We start from the raw sequence: 24,875 nt of genomic DNA on the forward strand, positions 1-24,875 counted from the left end.
CAAAGCACTTAGTACAGTCCTCTGCCCAAAGTAAGTGCTCGATAAATAGAATTGAATTGAACCGAGAGCGCAATATACCAGAGTTGGTAGACATGTTACCTATGTACAAGGAACTTAAACTGTCTGAAACCTTAAGGACATAGGAATAGTTTCCCAAAAAGGTTGAAAACCCCTCATCTAGATCACATTAACTATTAAATACTGTTGGGAAAAGGGGTTGGAAGGCTAAAGTTTTTATTGTGATAACAAATGATAAGTTCAAGTTCCTGGTAGAAATGACATGCAAAGATTCATTAAAAGCTGAAAAAAGTAAGGGCAAAAAGCCCCTTGACTCAAATGATGAAACCTCAAACAAATTATCTGAGTCTCATACAAGCTAGGCAAACAGAAGAGGAGAAATCTTGATTTGCAGAATGACTCATTTATGGAAAAGCTTTCAAAGTGACTCATGCACACTAGATTTGGTACATCAACTTGCTCAAGTACAGAGGACAAGTAAGTAGGGCAGGAGAGGAGAGGTCAAAGATCTTGGGTTTAATCTTAATTGTTAATCTTGGGTTTCAGGCAAATCCCAAATTTGATCAATGAAAGGTGGTCTGCAAAGCCAAAGGGTCATCTCAGGCTTAGGTTTGTCCAGAGGGTGTCATCATCATCGTCATTAATATTTATTGAGTGCTTATTGCGTGCAGAGCACTGTACTTAGCACTTGGGAGAATTGGTAGACCCATTACTTGCCTTCAGTGAGCTTGGATGGAGTATGGAGGAAGGGAGGCATAAGTATGGAGCCTCCATTCTTTAAATGTATTTTATATATTATTATATAATATATAATAATAGCAAGGAATGTCTACCAACTCTGTTGTATTCTCCCAAATGCTTAATACAGTGCTCTGCATACAGTAAGTGCTCAATAAATATCATCGATTGATTGACTAGTAATGGTTTTATTATGTACTATTATGTACCAAGCACCCTACTAAGCAGTGGAGTCTTGTCTTATGCTGTTGCGTCATCTCCGACCCATAGTAGTGGAGTAGATAGAAGATAATCAGGTTAGTCACAGTCCCTGTCTCTCATGGGGCTCACAGTCTTAATCTCCATTTTACAGATGAGGTTACTGAGGCACAGAGCAGTTAAGTGACTTGCTCAAGGTCACAAATCAGACAAGTGGCGGAGCTGGTATTAGAACCCATGTCCTCTGACTCCGAAGCCCATGCTTTTTCCACTAAGATCTAATCAGCCCAGAGGCAACAGTAGATTGGGTGGACCTGCATGATGTAGCCCTCCTATATCTTTTTCCAATAACTGTCCCCCTTTTGAATTTGTGTAATGGGGAGTGCTCAGCTGTATTAAGTTTTTTCTCACCTAGCCTTCAGTGAGTGAACACTGCAGAAGACCTGCTGAGAAGAGAACTTTAGAATTCATGTCTCATGTTGAACAAAGACCTATGTGTTTTAACAGAAACTCTAAAAGGAAAATCATGTTAAGCATAAAATCACGTCATGTGATTTTCAGTACGAAGTAGCAATTACCTAGCAAGTCACCAGCATTTCCTGGACAACTCTTGGAGCATAGTCATTTTACTATGCTTTCTATATTGCATGCAATCATCAACACTTCTTTGTGCCACCGTAACAGAGTTTTGGGAGAGCATCAAGAACTCAGCTTTATCAAGTTCAGTGTGTCAGCTCTACTGGAGGCATGAAAGCAAAGACTGCAATTCTGAAGAATAAAAAGCAACCACACTTGGTCATTTTTCCTGTCCTTGTCTAACTTAGCTCACAGAAACTTTGAATAAAATTATTTCTTCCATCTTATTGTGTGCAACCAAGGGCACATTCATGAATTTTTATCAGGAGCGTGACTGAATAGGGTAAACAAATACTTTTCAAATATTCATTTGGTAGAAAAACTGGGCTGTTTCTGAAACTGATAGTTTTTACTGCCCACAAGGCACGGAGTTTGCCTCCCACTTGCACTCCTCGAGTCATCATGACAGAAAACCCTTTAAATTTTATCTGGATAAAAACATTGTAACTATTTATAAAATAAATAACTATGGTAAGCTTTGTGTGGGTTTTAAGTTGCTCATCTTGGAAGGAACATAATCCTGAAAAGAAACTAAAGGAAGTTTCTGTTGAAGCAGTCAGTAAAGGCCAGAATGAAATGAGTTCTATTCATCCTCAAATTGCATACTGTTCTGGGTGGGGGGGGGGGGTGGCAGGGAGGACAAATTCTAATAATAATAATAATATTAGTATTTGTTAAGTGCTTACTATGTGCTGAGCACTGTTCTAAGTGCTGGGGTAGATACAGGGTAATCAGGTTGTCCCACGTGAGGCTCACAGTTAATCTCCATTTTACAGATGAGGTAACTGAGGCACAGAGAAGTTAAGTGACTTGCCCACAGTCACACAGCTAAGTGGCAGAGCATTACAAAAACCATTACAAAAATTCCATGAAGAATTCAACTGGTGTTTTATAGTTTCACAATGTCCTCTCTTTTTATCTCATTTCAGGATCAAAAATATTGATGTGATTTTTCTCTCACTCTCATCTATCCACTCCTCCCCTCTTGTCCTGTCTGTATGCTAAGAAATAAATATTAGGGTATTAAGACAACTACACAACATCCTTACGTTGTCATAATTATTTCATTATCCATTGCTATTGCTGAATTTTGAATTCATTTCCTTTTAGATACTGGCAGGTACATTTTGGCAAAATATCCCCTGTTCTTTGAAAAGATCTGACAATGTAGTTATGCAAAAAAATCAGGTGCATCTATCAAAAAGCTAGTTTACCTGGATTTGAATGTCTCCAAATTTGGAGTTTTGATTTTGACCCTTCCAAAAAGAGAATGTGAAACTCAGTAGAAAGTACTGAGGATTCCTTGATGAGACTGAATGTGTGTTGAAGTTGGTGAGAGGGTGAGGTGGGGTGGAGCAGGAAGTCAGTGGAGTTGAGACCTCATAGGAGACTCCTTAGGAAGCAGTCAGCGGAACAGTTTTAGGAATCATACACATGGGCATTGAAGTCCCTAAGAATCAATGTAGGGATGAAGAAAGAAAGAAGGAATGTACGAATGGGATTAAACTGGTTCAGGAAGTTGGAGGTGGGGCCTGGAGGGTAGTAGGTGACACTGACTAGCAACTGGAGTGGCCAGTAGAGAAGAATGATATGGGCTCCAAATGAAGAAAAAGAGTGTTAGGGCAGGTGTGAAAATAGCATTGGGGAGCAAAAAGGAAGTTGACTGCTCCCTCTTTCTAGTGAGTCTTGGGGAGTGAGAGAAGATGAGGCCCCCTCTAGAGAGAGCAGCAGGGGAGACAGTGTCATCTGGGGAGGGACAGATTTCAGTGATGTTCAGGAGGAGCAGTGACTGGGCCAAGAAAAGGTCAAAGATGAAGGGAAGTTTTCCTATGAAGGGAAGTTTTCCTATGATTCATTCAATAGTATTTATTCAATAGTATTTATTGAGCGCTTACTATGTGCAGAGCACTGTACTAAGCGCTTGGAATGAACAAGTCGGCAACAGACAGAGACAGTCCCTGCCGTTTGGCGGGCTTACAGTCTAATCGGGGGAGACGGACAGACAAGAACAATGGCGATAAATAGAGTCGAGGGGAAGAACATCTCGTAAAAACAATGGCAACTAAATAGAATCGAGGCGATGCACATTTCATTAACAAAATAAATAGGGTAATGAAAATATATACAGTTGAGTGGACGAGTACAGTGCTGAGGGGATGGGAAGGGAGAGGGGGAGGAGCAGAGGGAAATGGGGGGAAAAGAGGGTTAAGCTGCGGAGAGGTGAAGGGGGGGTGGTAGAGGGAGTAGAGGGAGAAGAGGAGCTCAGTCTGGGAAAGCCTCTTGGAGGAGGTGAGTTTTAAGTAGGGTTTTGAAGAGGGGAAGAGAATCAGTTTGGCGGAGGTGAGGAGGGAGGGCATTCCAGGACCGCGGGAGGACGTGGCCCGGGGGTCGACGGCGGGATAGGCGAGACCGAGGGACGGTGAGGAGGTGGGCGGCAGAGGAGCGGAGCATGCGGGGTGGGCGGTAGAAAGAGAGAAGGGAGGAGAGGTAGGAAGGGGCAAGGTGATGGAGAGCCTTAAAGCCTAGAGTGAGGAGTTTTTGTTTGGAGCAGAGGTTGATAGGCAACCACTGGAGTTGTTTAAGAAGGGGAGTGACATGCCCAGATCGTTTCTGCAGGAAGATGAGCTGGGCAGCGGAGTGAAGAATAGACCGGAGCGGGGTGAGAGAGGAGGAAGGGAGGTCAGAGAGAAGGCTGACACAGTAGTCTAGCCAGGATATAACGAGAGCCCGTAGCAGTAAGGTAGCCGTCTGGGTGGAGAGGAAAGGGCGGATCTTGGCGATATTGTAAAGGTGAAACTGGCAGGTCTTGGTAACGGATAGGATGTGTGGGGTGAACAAGAGAGACGAGTCAAGGATGACACCGAGATTGCGGGCCTGAGAGACGGGAAGGATGGTCGTGCCATCCACGGTGATAGGGAAGTCTGGGAGAGGACTGGGTTTGGGAGGGAAGATGAGGAGCTCAGTCTTGCTCATGTTGAGTTTTAGGTGGCGGGCCGACATCCAGGTGGAGACGTCCCGGAGGCAGGAGGAGATGCGAGCCTGAAGGGAGGGGGAGAGGACAGGGTCGGAGATGTAGATCTGCGTGTCATCTGCGTAGAGATGGTAGTCAAAGCCGTGAGAGCGAATGAGTTCACCGAGGGAGTGAGTGTAAATGGAGAACAGAAGAGGGCCAAGAACTGACCCTTGAGGAACTCCAACAGTTAAAGGATGGGAGGGGGAGGAGGCTCCAGCGAAGGAGACCGAGAATGACCGGCCAGAGAGGTAAGAGGAGAATGGAGTGGGAGTTCCATAGGTTCCCTTTGCCTGTGTGTGTGTGTGTGTGTTTGTGGGTGTGTATTGGAGGGAATGGGAGGGACAGGGGAAATGTGAGGGAAGGGGACAGCTCAAGGAGTGGGGCAGGGTTAGATGGGAAATAAGTTGCCACTTAAGTATCAATCTTTTCAGGTGCTCTCAACCATGTGGATGAAAATCTCATTACCACCTCTGAACCCAAAGAACAGTTTTCATTCACAATATAACAACAAAAACATTGAACTCAGCAGCACACCTCTAAGGATGTTAAATTACTATCCTAAAGCTGAAATTGTGTAGGCTCTCCTAAGTATTCAGAACCAATGCCTTGAACATGGTCTTCTCTTTGATGGGAATGGAAAAAACACCTGAGAGATTGTTTGTTAAGCTTGCACTTGAGGATATGGAAAGAGGAATTTAGAACCATGTGTAACTCATTTTACCCTGCTACTTTTCCAAGTCCATTCAATAACTCAGTGGTAGATCCAGCTTTAAAACTCACAACTTCTAAATTCCAAGGCTTTGGCTCAAATAATTGACCCTCACTAGCATTCTTTTTAATCCAGAAATAAAATAGCTTTTCTCCCTCCCTCTTAAACCCCTTAGACTCTGAGCTCCATGTGGGACAGAGGCTGATTAACTTGTAATCTACCCCAGCGATTACCACACACCACTATTATTACTATTATAATAGAGGGACCGATTATCCAGTTTGTGGATTTTTCTGGCCTTACGCCTCTTCTTTCTCCCTTTTGTTGCCTGCCTGTCGAGTATTCCACTGCTACTAAGCTTCTCCATCATATGCTGGGCAGGGGGAATAAGAATTGAAATTCAAATGAGGCTATTTTATGTCTCACAAGTAGCACTTGTAAGAGTTGTCGGGATAGGAGGTTAAAAGTATTGGCTAGAATGAAACTTTCTACATTATTGGGGGATTTAAATTATCCCTGTTCCCAATTACCATGGATAATTGAGAGTTGGCATGGATCCCTTTCCTACCCACATGAAATTCTACAGTATTTTAGCAAATATTATTAGTATATATTTTTTAGCAGAATGGAACTCATGCACAAGGATCACTCTGTGTGCTAGAATTTTGTCCCTATAAATCACAGGGGTTAATCAGAAGATAAATGATTATAATATACTGTGAGAATATTACACATAATTTGGTTTCTTCACTAAAACGCTAAATGCAAAGCCTTAATAAAACATCTAGAGTTAACAGTGTTGGGATTAAAGGTCTCATATGAAACATTATGTAATACTTTTAAATAATTCAAGCAGAAGGTGTTTTTTTTTTTCTGCAGAAATGTACCATAATGAAGTTTCCTTACCTCCGTTAATAGAAGAGGTGAAAAAAAATACATCTGTTGTAAATAGTAGGAGAGCAACATCAGCAGGAAGTCCAACCTGATTTGCTTGTATCCACCCCAGTGTTTAGTACAGTGCCTGGCTATAGTAAGTGCTTAAATACCACAACTATTAGTAGTAATTATGGTGATGGTGGAGGGTGTTAGGAGAGGAAGCCAGACAGAGCTAGTCTGGGAAATATACGGATAGAGGGATGGAGGGTTAGTGAAAACTCCAGCTGTGAAGATTCTGGCTGGGATGATCTCCCCACCGAATAATAATTGTGGTATCTGTTAAGCCCTTACTATGTTCCAGTCACTGTACTAAGCACTGGGCTGGTTACAAGCAAATCGGGTCGGATCCAATCCCTGTCCCATGAGGGACTCACAGTCTCAACCCCCATTTTACAGATGAGGTAACTGAGGCCCAGAGAAGTAAAGTGACTTGCCCAAAGTCACACAGCAGACAAGTGGTGGAGTCAGGATTAGAACCCATGACCTTCTGACTTCCAGGCCCGTGCTCTGTCCACTATGCCCTGCTCCCACAGCAGGTTTCTCCCTACCTCTTTGTCACCACGTCCCCCAATTCTCCAGGCCAGTTTTCTCCCACCAGCCCTTTCAACACATGCACATGAGTTTCTGATAAGCGGTTTACATCCCCACTGCATTAAGTAGTGGAAGTTGAGTCTATGATTTATATAAGCTCAGGGCATTGCCCAGATGGTCTGCAGTCATTTGAGTTTCCATTCGACTGCTGGCATCTTCTTTTTTCTGCACTAATGGCAGGAAGAATGATAATCTGTTGAAAGCCAGGAAACTAGGTCTTTCAGGGACTAGAAGAAGGGTAGCAGCTTGGAGCTTAGTGTGCTTACCTAGCAAAGGATTAGTAAATACTTAGAGAGATCCCCACTCCAGAACTAGAGGTCAAAGTGTGAACCCTCTAAAAAAAGGGGCTTCAGCAAGGACTCAGGTGGCAGCTGGCTGAAGTTACTGCCTCCAAATCAAGCTGAAGTTACTGCCTCCAAATCAACTGCCAAGATGCATGTTTGCATCTTTCACAGTTTTCACAGGCTTTCACAGTTACCACAGTCGGTAACTACTCCTGACTTGTGTCTCATGCTTTAGTGGCCAGGCCTCCATAAATGGAAAAGATAAATACTGGCTCTACTGACTATAATCTAAATTACTGGATTCTTTCCTATTCCACACCCACTCTTTCCCATCATCCCAGGCCTTTCCCCTAAACTCACCCAAATGAAACCTCGGGAAAGGCATTCAGATGTAGAGAGGGACTACCTCAAGTCTTTTATGTACTTTTCAGAAGACAGAAATGCATTTCCCTGAAAAAGATCTTTGGGAGGATTGGGAAACTTCTGAACTTGTTACAGTCCAGCAACTGAATATCCAGTTTGTGGATGATCCCTGTCCCGAATTTCCTCCCCCTTCCCTCAGTCTTCATCCTGACGCATGTTCACTGGCCATTTTGCTGTGTGTAATTGTGTTCTCTAATAGGAAGTGAAAGGAAATGGAAGTAATAGTCAAAAATCACTTAGATTCAGAAACTGTAACAGTGTGTTCAGAGAGATCAAAACTAATGGTAAAAGGGAGGATTAGGATGATTGATGAATTTCATTTATTTCCACTCTCTTCTCAATATAATAAACACACATAATCTGGATATTACTAGTATCTTCTACAAATAATCACTGTAAAGACATCACCCCTATTAGGAACTTTGCAGGCTGCCACCATCGGTAATGGAACTAAGAATAAGAGGGAACAATACGGTTTCTAAGCATTTTGTACACTGGAGAAGCAGCGTGGCTCAGTGGAAAGAGCATGGGCTTTGGAGTCAGGGCTCATGAGTTCGAATCCCAGCTCTGCCACTTGTCGGCTGTGTGACTGTGGGCAAGTCACTTAACTTCTCTGTGCCTCAGTTCCCTCATCTGTAAAATGGGGATTAAGACTGTGAGCTCCACGTGGGACAACCTGATTCCCCTATGTCTACCCCAGCGCTTAGAGCAGTGCTCGGCACATAGTAAGCGCTTAACAAATACCAACATTATTAGAATTCTTTAAAATCCTGTTCTGGACAACAAGTTATGCACCGCTAACTATTCATCGAAGCCATGGTTTGTCCGTCCTTCCCAACAAGTCTGCTCTAAATAATAACAATAATCATATCATAATAATAATAGTGGGTTTTGTTAAGTGCTATATGCCTAGCACTGTACTAAGTGTTGCTTTAGATACAACATAATCAGATTCCACATGGGGCTCACAATTTTAGTAGGACAGAGAACAGGTATTAAACCCCCATTTTACAGATGAGGAAACTGAGGCCCAGAGAAGTGACTTGCCCAAGCACACCCAGCAGACAAGTGTCAGAACTGAGATTAGAACCCAGGTCCTCTGACTCCCAGACCTGTGCTCTTTCCAATAGGCCACACGGTTTACATTAGATCACATTTGCAGTAGCATGAACACATCTCACTTAGCTCCTAATAGCAACCCGGTTTAGGAAGTGGAGAGCAATCGTACCAGGAGAACCTCATCCCAGATCCTCAGTAAACTTTCAGATCCAAACAGATAGACCCCAAGACTTGGAGAACAACATACGAGTATGGTCCTCTCTATGCCTAGCAGACCAGGATGCAGGCTGAGAAGATTTGGAAATTGGAAGGCTGCCCAGAATTTTGTGTGGAGGGAGGCTGGAGGAGGAAGGGGAAGGAAGAGTAGCTCCCTCTTTGCTTATGCACAGCCCCCTATGCTTTTCAAATAGAAAGATGAGATCTTAGGAGTATAATATTTTGGATACTGAGAGAGCTCTTCTTATTTAAATCCTAAGACTGACAGAGTTTGGGAGGAATATTTACTGTACATGCTTCATACACTGCTTGTAGATTATTTTTTCCCTTTAAGGACAGCACAGTGGAAAACATATTTCATCATCCTTACCTCAAGTTACAGTACCTTTGAGGGCAATAATTGTCTGCAATACCAGTGCAATTTCTTATATGGAAGTAAAAATACTCAGCCCACCATCACTACCGTGATGCTCAATTAACCATTATTTATCTCTCTCTCTCTCACCATGGACAGGATAATTTCTAGGAAAACTTGAAAGGTAAGAAGAATTCAGCTTCAGTAGTTGTGACAAGTGATAACTCTGGAAAGAATATGATGTTTTGTCCTCACCAAATGAGGTCGTTCTTCTCATATTGGAAAGTCCTGCCAGCTGAGTAATGCAGGAACCATTCCCAGATCAAATTTAACTGGCCAATCTTCAGTATCTCTCCCTTTTCTTCTCCTTTTCCTTAAATACCAAAATGAAACTGGATCTTGAAGGGTAAGGCTGGGTGCCAACTGCCTTGCCCAGATTTAACTTCGCTGAGAAGTAAACTCCAAGGTTTATTCCTCACTCAACTGAACAGACATCCCTAGCTCCATGGTACAGTTCCATCCTCTGGCAACATCTTTCACCCTCACAGGACCTGATTAACCCTGCCTGGTGTGAGGAGCAATTGGCCCCCACCTTCGGATGATTGCTCAGATGCACTGGTGTGGGTAATATCAAATTACAAACCTCCTGGAAGCTCTTTGGCTTTCTCCATAGAAGCAGTGTGGCCTAGGGGAGAAAGCACGGGCCTGGGAGTCACAGGACCTGGGTTCTAATCTGATACTGGCACTTGTCTACTGTGTAACCTCGGGCAAGTCACTGGACTTCTCTGTGACTCAGATACCTCATCTGTACAATTCAATCTTACTCTCTCCTACTTGGACCATGAGCCTCATATGGGACAGGGACTGTGTCCAATCTGATTAACTTGTATCTACCCCAATGCTTAGAACAGTAAACACTCAACTTTTCTATGCCTCAGTTACCTCATCTGATTATCTTATATCTATCCCAGCACTTAGTAACGTGCCTGGCACATAGTAAATGCTTAATACCATAAAAAAAACCAAGGACCACCCACCTCCAATCACCCCCACTACAGTTGCATGGGCAAGCAGAGAACAACTGTTGCTTCGAATATCAAAATGAGAAAACACAGTTCTTAGGCAGGAGTTTCCCATTTTGTCTGAAACAGCCTCTCCTGCTTTCTTGATCTGTATATCCTGGTTAGTTTTAGTATTCTTTAATCTTCTTGGGTTTTTTTCAACATTTTGTGAACTGAATGTTTTCTCTCTGCATCGTCTCCGCCTTCTCAGATCGTAAACTCCTGCTTGACAGGGAGTGACGATGAATTTATAACTTCACCATGGATTCCCTACCACATAGGACAATGCAATACACAAAGAAGAGAGCTCAACGAACAATTGTTGAGCCACACCAGAAGGAATGAAGCCCACACTCCTCTTCCACCAGGGTGACCAATATTCTGGTTTTATGCCAGACTATCTCCCCTGTCTCTTCCCGATATGGCACTGGGTGCTTTTGTGTCTGCTTTTCAATTTCCGGCACCGAGGCCCCCTACAACACCACTCCTGCTGCCAAGTTCTGTGCTTCTGCTGCTGAGCCAGACTTCCCACTGACCTGGGAGAGGAGATAAATAGCTTTGGAGCAAGTGGAGAAACCCTCTAGGATCATGTCAAATATGCATATTTCTGCAAAATGATACCTGTTATGCAATACATTACACCGTGTACCTGGCATAACACAAGTCACATCTCGCGCATGTCCTCGTCCAATGTATGGGAGTGTCTAAAGTGGTCAACCTAACCCCCATGTGAAAGAACAGAAAAGATGGCTTAACAGAAGGAAGGCTCTATACCCATTCCAATCCTGCAAACTAATACCCTCTGGGCAGCCAAATGAGATGGGATGGATAATCACTATGCTAAATAGACATTTTCTTCAAAGAGATGACATTTTTTTTTCCTAACTGCAATTCTACTAAGAGCTAGCTAGGGTTCCGCCACTGCAGAACACATCAAACCATCTGGAACTACCCAGGTGGCATTGATCGACACTGTCAAAAACCCTATGCACACAAGTGGAACTTTGGACTTTTTTTATTGTGACCCACAGCAGAACATAGGGAGATATCACTAAACCCCACCTAACTGGAAAAAAAAAAAAAATACATGCCCAGTGATAGCCGAAATAAATTTTCCATGCTAATCATGTTTTCATTTTTCAAAAAATAGAGATGGCAAAATAAGATTTATCTTTTGAATGAGGGGTTTATGGGCTTTATAAAGAGACAAATTGCTTTGTTATTTACACTGAATGTTATTGATCGCTGCCCCAATAAGGGGCTTTGGGAGAGGAGTAAGGGTGGTAGTAAACTTAAACTTCTCTGATCCCATCACGTCCCCTCAATTCCCTCCCTCCAATCAGCCCACCTCTGTCTTCTTTCCCAGCACCCCCTCTCATCCCCCTCCATCCAATCACTTCCCCATCCCAGTACCACCCATCTCTCTCCCCACATGCTGACCCCCATCAGCTCACTCTCATTGAACCCCTCCCCACCCCTCACTCTGTCCCCTTCCCTAGGACCCCCTTCCCTAGGACCCCCTTCCCCCACAACCTCAGCCAAGTGCAGCCTGTGGAACCCCCACTCCATCATGAGGAAGGTTCCCTTCATCCTTGACCTGTTTCTGACCCATCACTGCTCCGCCTCACCATCTTCACCTCCCCAACACCACCCCAGACTCGCTTGGAAAGGAGGATGGGCTTCCTTCTCGCTCCCCAGTGATGCTTTCGCACCATTCCATCTCTCCCCCATCCCTCTCTTTTCCTTCCTTTGAAGCCCATATCATCTGCTTCATCCACCCACTCCAGAACCTAGTTGCAGTCATCTACCACCCCCCAGGTCAGATCTCCAACTTTTTGAACAGTTTCAACCCCCTTCTCACATTCTTTCTCTCTTTCTCCATCCCGACACTGATTCTTGAGGACTTGGATATAATAATAATTGTGGTATTTGTTAAGCATTTACTATGTGCCAGGTGCTGTACTAAGCACCGGGGTGGACACAAGCAAATTAAGTTGGACACAGTCCCTGTCCCACAGGGGGTCACAGTCTCAATCCCCTCATTTTACAGATGAGGTAACTGAGGTACAGAGAAGTCAAGTGACTTTCCCAAGGTCACAGAGCAGACAAGTAGCAGAGCCAGGATTAGCACCTTCTTTCTTCTGACTTCTACCATTCCTCTCCAAACTCCTTTAGCGAGCTGTCTACACCCACCATCTCCAGTTACTCTCCTCAACTCCCTCCAATCTGGCTTCTGCCCCCTTCACTCCACAGAAACTATTCTCTCAAAAGGTCACCAATGATTTCCTTCTTGTCAAATCCAACAGCCTCTACTCCGTTCTAAACCTCCTCGACTTCTCAGCTGCCTTTAGCACTGTTGATCACCCCCTGCTCCTGAGAACATTACCCAACTTTGGTTTCAGAAGTTGAGGAGAAGGGGATGGTTGACAGTGTCAAAGGCAGCTGAGAGGTCAAGGAGGATAGGATAGAGTAGGAGCCATTGGATTTGGCAAGAAGGAGGTAATTGGTGACCTTTGAGAGAGCAGTTTCAGGGGAGTGGAAAGGACAAAAGCCAGATTGGAGGGGGTCCAGGAGAGAGTTGGAGTTGAGGAATTCGAGGTAGCGAGTCAGCGTGGCTCAGTGGAAAGAGACTGGGCTTCGGAGTCAGAGGTCATGGGTTCGACTCCCGGCTCTGCCACTTGTCAGCTGTGTGACCGTGGGCAAGTCACTTCACTTCTCTGTGCCTCACTTACCTCATCTGTAAAATGGGAATTAACTGTGAGCCTCACGTGGGACAACCTGATTACCCTGTATCTCCCCCAGCACTTAGAACAGTGCTCTGCACATAGTAAGTGCTTAACAAATACCAAATTATTAGATGACTCTCTCTAGGAGTTTGGAAAGGAAGGGAAGGAGGGAGATAGGATGATAATTGGAGGGGGTAGCGGGGTCAAGAGAGGGGTTTTTTTTAGGATGGGGGAGATGTGGGCATGTTTGAAGGCAGAGGGAAAGAAGCCATTGGAGAGTGAGCGGTTGAAGATGGACGCATTAGATTGGACACAGTCCCTGACCCACATGGTGCTCACAGTCTAAGTAGGAGGGAGAACAGGTATTTAATCCCCATTTTATAGATGAGGTAACTGAGGCACAGAAAAGTGAAGTGACTTGCCCAAGGTCACACAGCAGACAAGTAGCGGAGCCAGGATTAGAATCCATGTCTCTCTGACTCCCTGGTACAGGCTCTACCCACTATGCAACCCTGCATGTCACTTTGTTAACTGCTAAATGAAGTGGTCACACTTGCCACTTAACTACTTAGAGGAAAGAATTAATGATATAAGTCTGTCAAGTGCCTAGCCTTATCACTTACAGGTTATAATTATTATTTTCTCTCAATTTGCTTTTGAGCCACTGGTTCACTAGTCAAACTGCTTAATGAAATCTGATTATTCGAAGTCATTTTATTACCTCACTACAAACTCTTCTTTTTGGAAACACTCTTCATTTTCTTCCTTTCGGCAAGGGTTTTTCTTCACCTATGATCTCATATTCTTTTTTAACTTCTCCCTTCTCATTTTCTCAAAATTTTTTTCTTTTTACTTTATAAACTGAAGGGTGGCTGAACCCCACTAGATTATGAACCCCTTGAGGGTAGGGGTTGTGTCTAACTCTATTGTATTCTCCCAAGCATTCAGCAGAGTGCTCTACACAGAGTAAGCACTCAATAAATACTACTGAATGAAATATGCAGCATGGCATAGTGGATAGAGCACAGACCTGGGAGTCAGGTCATGGTTCTAATCCCAGCTCCACCACTCGTCTGCTGGGTGACCTTGGGCACGTCACTTCACTTCTCTGGGCCTCAGTTGCCTCATCTGTAAAATGGGGATTGACTGTGAACCTCATGTAGGACACGGATGGTGTCCAACCTCTTTAGCTTGTATCTACCCCAGCACTTAGTACAGTGCATGGCACATAATAAACACTTAAATACCATTAAAAAACTGAAAACTGACATATGGAGGTTATTTTCATGTCACCGCACAGCAAGGGGGACATGCATCTTGGGGTCTGATTTTTTGAGAAGCAACATAGCTCAGTGGAAAGAGCATGGGCTTGGGAGTCAGAAGGTCGTGGGTTCTAATCCCGGCTCCGCCACTTGTCTGCTGTGTGACCTTGGGCAATCTGCTTAAATTCTCTGTGCCTCAGTTACCTCATCTCTAAAATGGGGATTAAGACTGTGAGCTCCACATGGGACAACCTGATTACCTTGTATCTACTCCAGGGCTTAGAACAGTGCTTGGCACATAGTAAGCACTTAAATACCATAATAATTATTATTATTATTATAAGATGATACCTGATGTAATTCTCAAGCTAGCCCAGGGTGCAATAACCAAGAACTAGCTGGCTCTTTTAGAACAGAGGCTTTGGGAGATGATTCTCAAAGGAGCAAGCAAAAACAGTGGCAGGAACAGCAAAAAGCCAATGCGAGAGCACTACAAACAACCCTCTTTACCTGCATATAGGGGTAGGACTGTCAATCATGCCCAGTCCCACCTGTGCCCTTGAGAGAAAATTCACTGTTGGTAGCACCATCTTCAAAGGACAATTACAAGTGTGTGTGTTTAATTCTAATCAATCAAATTTACTGAGCACTTACTGTGTGCAGAGCTCTGTAAGGGTTTAAGAGTACAATCTAACAATAAGACACACTCCCTGCCCACAACGAGCTTATAGTCAATCATTAATTTATCAACTACAAAAGCTTGATTACCATTCAAATGTGTACAAGAGGTAGAGTCGTTCCTCCTTATATGAATGCAGATCCTTTTATTCTTGGGCCGGGTGTCTACAAGCTCATCTGGCATCCTGTCTCCATTTTCCAAGCTAGGAGTCAGGCACTAGACTCTTTCTGGCTCTCCCTTTTCAGAAATTTCTAACCCTTCTGCTCTCCTCAGGGGCTGTTCCATGCAGCACCAAAGCCACCCAGAGTTTCCTGAAGGGTTTCAATCACCCTTTGTACCAGGTGCACCTTCTTGAGGGTAATGAGTCATTAAGGGAATCCATGCAAGGCTTGGTGATGCATGCTGTGCCTAAGTAAGTGGAATAATTTCAATGGCTCTCCACCTTCTGAGGCACAGAACATACATAACTTGCTCCTCATCGAAAAACCAATCTATGAAAAACAAATTCAGCCACAAAATAGTAATGAGATCAAAACAAATGGAGAGATGGTAAATACAGCTTCACCATAATGGATGCCAGTCAATGTCTCCCTAGCAAAAAAAAAAAAAAAAGCTTAATTACGGTAATGATTGGACTTCCAAGTAGGATTAGTGAATGGTCAGGTGCACAAGTATTTCAAGACAGTATGCAATCCATGACAGAGACTTTATATTTTGCCAGGCTGAACACTTTCTTTTCAGTTCTGTAGTCACCCATAACTGAACTGAAATATCCCCATTGTTATTCAAAATGCTTGCCCTAAGAGTAGAGCCTATGAAAACAATAGAATCAACTGACAGAGAATAGCAAAGAATCAGTTGGGTTGACAGAACTTTTCTTCAAGCTATTCCTCTTTAATCTGTTCCAAAACCACACATTTGTACCAAAAAAAAAAAATCTATCTGAATTTGGAGAACCTTATATACTTCACTACCACCAAAGATAACCTTCGCTGGACTTTCAGAGAATGCACACAGTGAAGAAATGCCTAATAACTGCATTTGATTAATTAGGTTTAAATAATCCAATCTTTTGCATGAATGGAAAAAAACAGCAAGAGAATGATAGAATAAGAGCCATATCAGCCACCAACTTTTCTGGGTCCCCATAGTAGAGTTTCCTACCTTAGACAACACAGCACAACAACTGAATAATAATAATGATGGTATTTGTTAAGCATTTACTATGTGCCAAGCACTGTTCTAAGTGCTGGGGAGATACAAGGTAATCAGTTTGTCTCACTTCAGGCTCGTTGTCTTAATCCCCATTTTACCGATGAGGTAACTGAGGCAAAGAGAAGTTCGGTGACTTGCCCAAAGTCACCCAGCTGACAGGTGATGGAGCCGGGATTAAAACCCACGACCTCTGACTCCCAAGCCCGGACTCTTTCCACTGAGTCACGCTGCTTCTCATATTGAGAGCCAGTTGCAAAATGTCGACCAACCCTGGCATGGTTTTTATTGAAGGGGTGGCTCCTTTTGAGAAGTCCCACGGGTGTCGAGGAGAAGCAGCATGGCCTTGTGGAAAGAACTTGGGCGTGGGAGTCTGAGGCTCTAATCCTAGCTTGGCCACATGTCTGCTGTGTGACCTTGGAGAAGTCACTTGACTTCTCTGTGCCTCAGGTACCTCATCTGTAAAATGGGGATTAAATCCTACTCCCTCTTACTGTCTTACTGTGGGACAGGGACTGTGTTCAACATGATTGAATTCTATCTACCCCAGCTCTTAGAACAGTGCTTGGCATGTAGTAAGCACTTTACAAGTACCGTTATAATAAATATTACTATGAATAATAATTATTAGTACAGTCTATGCTCAATACATGATCTCGGAATGCTGCTGGTCCCATAATAGCCTTTCCAGTCATCTGCAAATCTGGGTAAAATTCACTGTTGGTGAATTCTAAGCACTCGATAAAATCCTATCGATTGACTCATTAAACCCAAGGGAGAACTGGGAGTGTAGCTCTCCTTCATGTTGACTAATGATGAAATCATGCCCACGCGGACAAGCCAAACAGACCGATGTGCGATTGATGATCCATTCCTCGCTGGGTGTTAAAAAAAAAAAAAAAAAAAAAAGGAGCTCATTGCTGCACTTATTCATTTGCTACTTGTGGAGCTTGCCTCTCTTTCTGAGCCTGCTTAATTTTTACAAAACATCCACTCAAGGAGGGGGCGGCCTCTCTCCTGACAACTGCCAGTTGGGCTGCTCAGTCTGCGGTATCTGTTGTCAAGCCCCTCCCTCCTTAATTCTTTTGTTTCTTTGTGGTATCTGTTAAGCGCTTACTATGTGTCATGCACTTTTCTAAGCGCTGGGGTAGGTACAGGTCTATCAGATTGAACACAGTGTCTGTCCCACAGTCTAAGCAGAAATTGGATTTAATCCCTATTTTACAGTTGAGGAAACTGAGTCACAGATAAGTTAAGTGACTTGTCCAAGGTCACAAAGCAAGCCATTGGCAGAGCCGGTATTAGAATGCAGGTCTTCTGACTCCCAAGCCCATGCTCTTTCCACTAAGTCACGCTGCCTCTTATTCTTAGATCGGGAAGCCAGTGTCCTATGCCATATACATTGTGTGTTTCTTTCCCGTTACTTAGTACGGTTCTTTGCACATAGTAAGTGCTAAATAAATGGGGGAAGCAGCGTGGCGCAGTGGAAAGAGCCTGGGCTTCGGAGTCAGAGGTCATGGGTTCGACTTCCGGTTCTGCCACTTGTCAGCTGTGTGACTGTGGGCAAGTCACTTCACTTCTCTGTGCCTCAGTTACCTCATCTGTCAAATGGGGATTAACTGTGAGTCTCCCGTGGGACAACCTGATTACCCTGTATCTACCCCAGCACTTAGAACAGTGCTCTGCACATAGTAAGCGCTTAACAAATACCAACATTATTAAATGCTATTAATGCTACCGTTCCAGCTTTCTAATCTGCCTCTTGATCTCCCAACCTTCCCCAAACCTTTGCTAATGGAGAGAAGGCCCTCTCCTGACAAGTGTCAGTTGGGCTGGTCAGTCTTCAGCAGTGGTCTCTCCCCACCGCCCTCGCCCCTCAAGACTCTAAGCTCGTCTCGTGGGCAGGGAATGTTTTATTGTTCTACTGTACTCTCCCAAGCACTCAGTACAGTGCTTTGCACACAATAAGCGCTGAATAAATAGTATTGAATGAATCATTGAGTAGCTCACTGCTGTGTGGCAACGTTTGAGACTGCACATCAGTGAGTCATTCATTCGTTCTGCCTTCATTCATTCAGTCGTATCTATTGAGCGCTTACTGTGTGCAGAGCACTGTACTAAGCACTTGAAATGTACAGTTTGGCAACAGATAGAGACAATCCCTGCCCAACAACGGGCTCACAGTCTAGAAGACGGGCTCACAGTCTACCATACTCACACCTGTAGGTACGGGGCAATGGAATGATATCATGCAGAATGGAGAGGGTTGGGAAGAAGGTGGAAGGGAATGGGGGGGGAGACCAGTTTTCTCCCTTTCAAAGTGGCCAAATGTTTGAAATTGGCTCTACTCGTAGCTCGGCTTTACTCTGATGGTTAAAAGAAACCTGCAGAATGACTCCCGAGAGCATAGGCATGGCGTAGTGGATAGAGAATGGGCCTGGGAGTCGAAAGATCATGGGTTCTAACCCTAACATTCTAATCGAATGTCTGCTGTGTGATCTTGGGCAAGTCACTTGACTTCTCTGTGCCTCAGTTATCTCATCTGTAAAATGGAGATTGAGACTGTGAGCCAAGAGATTTGCTTGTATCTATCTCATTGCTTAGTACAGTGCCTGGCACAAAGTAAGCACATAACAAATAGCACAGTTATCATTATGGGCACTCTATTCAGGCCCCTTTATTCCCTTGCCTGCTTCCTTATCCACTAAGCCAACTGTTTTTAGGAATATAAAACATGTTTTAAACAAGATTGGTTGTTGGTGTCAGTTTCTTTTCAGCAGTAAATAATTAAAGAATGTTTTTGGAAATCCTAGGCTTGGGGGAGGGAGATATTAATGAACTGAGTTATGTTTATAGTTGCTAATAAAATAATACAAACCTGAGAATCAATAGCACGCTAGATGATGACCAATATGGAGAGTTATACACAATCATTACCCTGTGGGTTTGCAGTTTAAATAGGCAGACCCGGGATAAAACCAAGGGAAATATGTCATTTTGAAGCTCAGACATAACTATGAATTCACAGAAGAGACAATGAGAAGATCAGCATTAATGTCATTCTTGAACTCAGTGTGTGGCTAGATGTGCTTCGAGCTATGCCAATTAGGGAATCTTTGTTTTCACATCTGAAAACTCAACATTTCTCTATACTATTCATTTTGACTAAAGATTGAGCATTAGTATCCACCCCACCCCCCACCACGCACACATCATTAAATGATTTCAAAGCCATTTCTCTTCTGCATGTGTCATGCATTTTTCTAAGCGCCGGAGTAGATATAATAAATCCGTAACGATTTGTTCATTTGCACACCCAGAGCTGAGTCTGGGGGCCCTAAATAAGGCAATTAAGCAAAATGTGTACTTCATCTTACTATGAAGACATGTTTCTTTTCCCATATTGCCCAGAACAGTGACAAACACCCAAGTAAATGCTTGCTTATCACCACTGCTGCCCACTTTAAATCAAAATAGGCTGATCAAAGATACAATCGACACCCAAAAGATTGTTGTGCAAAATTGGTTAATATAGGGAATCTCGGAACAGTTTTTACTTTGGCTATTAGCTCTCTTTGCCCCCTCTAGACTGTAAGCTCATTGTGGGCAGGAAATGCATCGGTTTATTGTTGATTTGTACTCTCAAGTGCTTAGTACAGTGCTCTGCACACAGTAAGCACTCAATAAATACAACTGAATGAATGATCATCTTATTTAAGGATCTTAAGAAGCCATGGGGTTATAAGACTTCTGTCTTGTGAATTGTGAATCACAATTTTTTTGTCAAGCTACCAAAACTGAAGAAATCAGAGCTCTAAAGGTCAGGTAAAGTAAGATTAAAACGATTTTTACTTTGTTTATATTTTATATTTTCATATTCACCTGTGTTTGCTTTCTTGGATGCAAGCCCAGTTCAAGTTTAAAATACCTGCTAATAAAATAAATAGAAGCAGAAGGACTAATATGTTTTGTAGTAGGCTGGTATAATAATGTCCCAGTTAGGTACCATGTTAACTTATTTTCACTCATGAGGAGGAAGTTACCATGTTGAAAAATCAAAAATGAGTTATCATGCTGAAACACTGTCTTTGCTTGCATAACTTCGCCCCACTTTTTTTGCAACCTCGAAACAGGAGAGGGGCTATTGTCTGGGGTCATAGAAGAATTAAGTCTAGAAATAAAGAAGCAGGAGAATAAAGAGGGCGAGAAAAAAAAGCAAAGGGAGGGGAGAAAAAAGATGATAGATGAACACTTGAGACTGAGTAACTTCTACTGCACTTTTCCAAGTGCAACATACAATAGGTACTCCTTAATTATGATATAACCCTCCCTCCCTTCTCTGTGCACATTTCAAAATAGTATCTCCCTCCTGTTTTGAAGGTCTTAACTTGCTTCATATGGAGGAATATTACTGACCATATGATCAGGCCTTGGGGAACTCGAGAAGGCAGTGTGGCCTAGTGGAAAGAGGGCAGACCTGCAAGTCAGAGGACTTGGGTTCTAGTCCCAGCTCCACCACTTGTCTGCTGTGTGACGTTGGGCAAGTTACTTCACTTCTCTATAACTCAGTTCTCTCATCTGCCAAGTGGGGATTCAAAATCGGTTCTCCCTCCTACTTAGGGCTGTGAGCCCCATATGGGACCGGATGATCTTGTATCTACCCCAGCACTTAGTACAGTGCTTGGCACATTGTAAGCACTCAAAAATGCATTATTATTATTATTGATAATAACGATAATGATAACTAATTTAGTTTTGCTTTATCAAACAATACTGCCTTTTGTCTCATGCTCTGAAGATGGAAGAGTGGAAGGATACGTAGAACAACTAATTTAGAAGACTTTCATGAATCAGATATGAAAATGTTTCAATATCACTTACTAGTGATGCAACTAAAATGAATGATGCTTTTATTCCAGAGGCAAGAGATCATGGACTACTACATTCAACAAATGAAGACAATACTGTCTGGACTGCCTAATTTTTACATAAATGCATAACTGGCTGAGAAGCAACACGGTCCGCTGGATAGAGCATAAACCTGGGAATCAGAAGGACCTGGGTTGTATTACCAGCTCCACCACATCTGCTGTGTGTGACCTTGGGCAAGTCACTTTACTTCACTGTGCCTCAGTTACCTCATCTGTACAATGGGGATTAAGACTGTGAGCCCTGTGTTGGACAGGTACTGTGTCTAACCCAATAGTCTTGTATCTACCCCAGCAGTGCCTGGCACATAGTAAGCACTTGAGAAATACAAAAGAAAAACAAACCTACCTTTCCATCATCCACTACTGCTAACCTTCCTGCTCTCCATTTTGACAGTGCTAAGTGAATTACCCTGAGACTCTACGGCCATTCCCAATTCAGTTCAGCTGCTTTCCAATGCTTCCAAATTCCTGACGTTTCTGGAAGCCTCCTTTGCCAGAAACAGTGGCTCCTCACAAATGCCATCAACAATTATTTTGATCAACAGCTAAGGGTGAGGGAATCAGAAAGATCTCACGGGTGACCATGTAGATGTTGCCTAAGGAAAGCAGCTGTACTTTCAACTTAACTCAAATTTTGGTGAGAGATCCACTGTTGGGTAAACATTTTTTGCAACTGTAATCAACTCGATTACAATCAACTGTGAATGTTTGAAATGTATCAAAGTCTTGGTGATACAACTCAAATCCTCTCATCCACTTATTTGGTTTTCACCCAAGTGAGCAGGTAGGCAAAAGGAAGGATCCCAGTCTACCCTATGGGGGACAACATCATGTGTCCAAATCCTCTGTCACTGAAAGCAAGGCATTTTTGTTTCAGAAGGTAACAAACTTGAGAATCTGACAGATCCTGGAATTTTGACTTACCTCCATAAGGTCAGAGTTCAGGTTTTGTTGTTCTTCCTCTGCAAACCCACAGTTTTTTGCTCCCCGTGGATAATCTATTCTATTGATCGACTAGGATTTCCACCACTTGATAATTCACTCAAAATTGTCTTTTCCTCAAAAGATCTTTTTTTTTCCACCCAGGAGTATATAAAGTGAAGAGAGTCTACTGTTCACATATTCTTCCCTAGACATCTTTACCCAAATCCCACACTGAAACCTACTGCCTCCATTCTGAATAGTTTTGCCAAACCAGGTTTTTCTGCACAGTTAATGGGGTTGCTTTTTCAATGAGTATTCAGTTGGAGAGTAAATCAATTACTACGAATGACTGATTAAATCATTTCAGAAATCCAGTTAGGGTCCTTCTGCGGAGCTGCTGCCTTGCACATGTCCACAAGGCACACACCCACACAAAGTTAAACACCCACAGTGTGTCTCGAGAACATCATTTACAGTTAGAAGCTGAGATGTGGCTGGTCTCCCCCGACCCCACCCCAATCCCCAGTTTGGTTGAATCCCAGTGCATTCAGCTTTTCCATAGCTACAGTAGTAGAAGTCATGGCAGCTGTAAAAGCCACCTGGAGCATGGTGGGTGGGGAAGGAAACTGCTCCTGGCAATCCAGAAAGACACATGGTGCATGGCAGCTGGGAGAGGGAAAATAGGGAGGAATGGTTCTGGATACTCTCAGATGGATCTCAGCAAACTATCCTGCAGGCACACAAAAATTTTCATGGTTAAAAAAAAAAAAGTGCAACTTGACTCTGTGAATCCGGGTATATAAAACCAAGGGAGTTTTTCCCACTCTATACTCTATCATTAAAGCCCAGGGCTCCCACAAATTTCAATCAGAATTATGAGAACAGTTCATGGTACATAGAAACAAACCTATCTAGAACTCCTCATTTTTAAAGTATTGTACATGAAATTGATTGATTGCAACTGGCATAGAAATAATTACCTTCTCCAATTAAACCTCTTTTGTGATTTTTCTACTTTTACATTCTGGGTTTTTTTTTAAGCCATTCCATTTTCTGCCTCCAGAAAACCTGTGCCATTATGAATCTCATTACTCTATGCAATTCTGTGAATCTTCTGTGCCAGGCAATGTATCAACAGCTGATGGTATTAACCTCCCCTCAGTGAAAATGAAAATTTTCTTCAAGCTACAGAAAAGGTAGTCATTAATTTTTTTAATTATGGTACTGTTCTTCTTAGCCGACTTTACAGCTGAATTTACCAAAAGCTTAGTACAGCATATCCGCCCCCAAAACACTGGAGAAGCAGCATGGTGTAGTGGCTAGAGCGTTGGTCTGGGAGCCAGAAGGTCATGGGTTCTAATCCTAGCTCTGCCATTTGTCTGCTGTGTGACCTTGGGCAAGTCACTTCACTTCTCTCGGCTTCAGTTATCTCATCTGTAAAATGGGGATTCAGACTGTGAGCCCCATGTGGGACAGGGACTGTGTCCAACCCGATCTGCTGTATCCACCCCAGCACATAGTACGGTGCCTGGTACATAGTTAAGTGCTTAACAAATGCTATCATTATTATTATTAGTGAGCAGGAGGACTTGCCAAAAGTAAACTCTTCTCATTGTGCTGAACCAGCAGAGTATCAAGCAGCAGTGTGATTCAAAGAGTAGCCACCTTGGTGCAATCAATGGTATTTATTGAGCACTCACTGTGTGCAGAGCACTATACTAAGCACTTGGGAGATTACAATATAACAGGTTTGAGAGATGTGTTCCCTTCCTCCCAAGAAGCTTAAAGTCTTACAGTAATAATAATAATAATAATTGTGGTATTTGTTAAGCGCTTACTATATGTCAGGCATTGTACTAAGCCCTGGGGTGAATTCATGCAAATTGGGTTGGACACAGTCCCTGTCCCACATAGGGCTCACAGTCTTAAATCTCCATTTTACAGATAAGGCAACTGAGGCCCAGAGAAGTGAAGTGACTTGCCTGGCGGAGCCAGGATTAGAACCCATGACCTTCTGACTCCCAGGCCCTTGCCCTAGATGTTGATATGGCAAGTGTGTATGAGAGCCAAAACCTAAACCAGGCTTTTCTGGATCTGGCAGGTGGATATTTCTCATCTTCCACATGTCAAATCCAGTTTCTCTAAGGGCTGTCTTATGCTGTCGAGTCATCTCCGACCCATAGAGACTACTTGGACATATCTCTCCCAGAACTCCCCACCTCCATGTGCAATCATACTGGTAGTTTATCCATAGAGTTTTCTTGGTAAAAATATGGAAGTGGCTAACCACTGCCTTCTTCCACCCAGTCAACTTGATTCTCCACCCTCGACTCTTTCCCATGCCGCTGCTGCCCAGCACGTGTGAGCTTTGATTTGTAGCAACTTGCCTTCCACTTTCTAGCCACTGCCCAAGGTAGGAATGGAATGGGTATGCTTCCGCTTGACTCTCCCTCCCATAGCTGAGATTGGTAGAGTACTGGAAATTCTCCAGGTGCGATCCTGAGAGGGGATCTAAGGGCTGTACTTAGAAGGAAAGCCCTTCCTTACTCCAAGTCATATACTCAGCCTGACCTGGAAGCACAGAATGTGTGAAGGATGGGGAACCATGCTCAGGTATCTGGTTTCTGTGAAACCATCTGATTGGTTCTAGTAGTACGGTCCCGCAAGACATTATAACTATTTCCTTTTGCGGATGAGCGTTTATTAGGTACCTTGACAGATCACTGGATGGCTTGGAATCCCTTTCGGGAGGGTGTTGGAACAACTGAGCAAATGGCCTAAAAGGGGCATACATCGTTCAACTGACCGGTCACGCGGCATCATGGGACCCAGAATTCCTGCCACTCTGACACACACTGGGTTTTGGGTGCTCCTGCTGAATATCAAGGAAGTTCACTCTTGTCC

The 24,875-nt window shown here is 43.4% G+C and overlaps 1 protein-coding gene across 1 annotated transcript in view; it reads right to left on the reverse strand.

Moving 5' to 3' along the window:
• CAMK4 (calcium/calmodulin dependent protein kinase IV) overlaps positions 1-24,875 on the reverse strand; it is a 242,086-nt gene that overhangs the window by 110,985 nt on the left and 106,226 nt on the right. The gene's annotated exons all lie outside the window — the stretch shown is intronic.

Source organism: Ornithorhynchus anatinus, chromosome X3 (genome assembly GCF_004115215.2).
Source record: "Ornithorhynchus anatinus isolate Pmale09 chromosome X3, mOrnAna1.pri.v4, whole genome shotgun sequence".
In the NCBI taxonomy this organism is placed as follows: domain Eukaryota; kingdom Metazoa; phylum Chordata; class Mammalia; order Monotremata; family Ornithorhynchidae; genus Ornithorhynchus; species Ornithorhynchus anatinus.